This window comes from Corylus avellana, chromosome ca1 (assembly GCF_901000735.1).
Source record: "Corylus avellana chromosome ca1, CavTom2PMs-1.0".
Taxonomy (NCBI): domain Eukaryota; kingdom Viridiplantae; phylum Streptophyta; class Magnoliopsida; order Fagales; family Betulaceae; genus Corylus; species Corylus avellana.
In genome coordinates this window covers 29,487,300-29,488,629 of record NC_081541.1, presented here as the reverse complement: position 1 = coordinate 29,488,629, position 1,330 = coordinate 29,487,300, and the positions used below count along the sequence as shown (strand labels likewise).

At 38.1% G+C, this 1,330-nt stretch overlaps 1 protein-coding gene and 1 pseudogene across 1 annotated transcript in view; one reads left to right on the top strand and one right to left on the bottom strand.

Annotated features, from left to right (window-relative positions):
* Positions 1-673, bottom strand: part of LOC132169374 (calcium-dependent protein kinase 26-like) — a 13,262-nt pseudogene extending 12,589 nt beyond the window's left edge.
* LOC132167697 (calcium-dependent protein kinase 26) overlaps positions 1-1,330 on the top strand; it is a 92,112-nt gene that overhangs the window by 63,825 nt on the left and 26,957 nt on the right. The window lies entirely within an intron of this gene.

The following is a 1,330-nucleotide window of genomic DNA, read 5'->3' as shown; positions in this document are numbered from 1 at the left end:
CAATATTCTGTCAAAACTGTTGAACAAACCTTTGCTGTTTCAGGTAATAATCAGACTATTACCTTGTTCAACAAGAAATTTGTTAATGATTTTCTTGCGAAAAAATATAAATTTTTGCATATTGGTTCTGTCCAAGTTGCAGTCAAGCCATTGACTCGACTCGGTATTAATGCTTATGTTTTGGCCTGGCCTCATGACGGCCCACAGACTTCAGATTCATGTCTAGCCTCTTAAAAGGCTAGTTTTCTCAGGTTTCCCCAGACTGGCTCCATAACGGCCAGAAATGATCAGAATGGCAGAACTAGCTCATGACGGCTGGTTTCAAGATGTTTTCTATTTCGAAGATTTTCCTCTGACTCAAGAATTCTCTCCGGGTTACTGTTCATTACTATTTGAAGTCACTGTTCAAAATTTACTGTTGACTTTTACTGTTCATTGTCACGGACGACACTGTACAGGATCACTGTTCACTATTCATGATTTGGCTACCAACAACTACTATTTCTAATTGAAGACCTACTGTTCTAGATTAGCACCAGACGTGCTTTTTACTGTTCACTTTTGACAAAGCGGACTCCACAGTGACGCGGATTCCTCTTTTACTATTTGACTCATGATTGTAATTTGTTTTATGCTTTGTAACTCGCCTATATAACGAGCGTCCCCTCGCCATTGTAAGGCAGAGGCTTATAACCAGAGAACTCTTCTCTCAAGCTTTCTGACCATTCCCCTGCTTTCTTATTCTCCTCTTGTATCTCGTTCTCTGTCCCTTACTTCAGTAAGTTCTGTCACTTACTCTTGTAAGAGTTATAATCTATAACGATTATTGTTTTGATTCCAGCTTCTCAACTGCTTTTAATTTCAGTTCTTTATACAACTATCATTACCGCCTCATTGGACGGTTTTACTGCTTTGATTTAACTGCTTATTTTCTGCATCTTATTATCACCTCCCCCTATCCTTGCATCTATATGCATACTGCGCTTCCACCCCGTTCGTAAACTGCAATGACGGGGTGGTGAACTACCATTCCTTACAACTATACTGACGGGGTGGTGGACTACCGTCTAACAACGATTTTATCCCCAGAAAATATTTTGAAACATCCACTGAGAAATTGAATTCTGCTAGTGGAAACAAGTTGCATATCAAATATGAACTCAATAACGTTCATATTTGTTAGAATGATGTTCATTTTCATATCTCTGTTGTTCTTGTTAAAAACATGAATGAAAGAGTAATTCTTGGTATGCCTTTCCTTGCTTTGCTTTATTCATTTTCTGTTGATGAGATTGGTGTTTCAACTGTCAAATTTGGTGTTAATATTCAA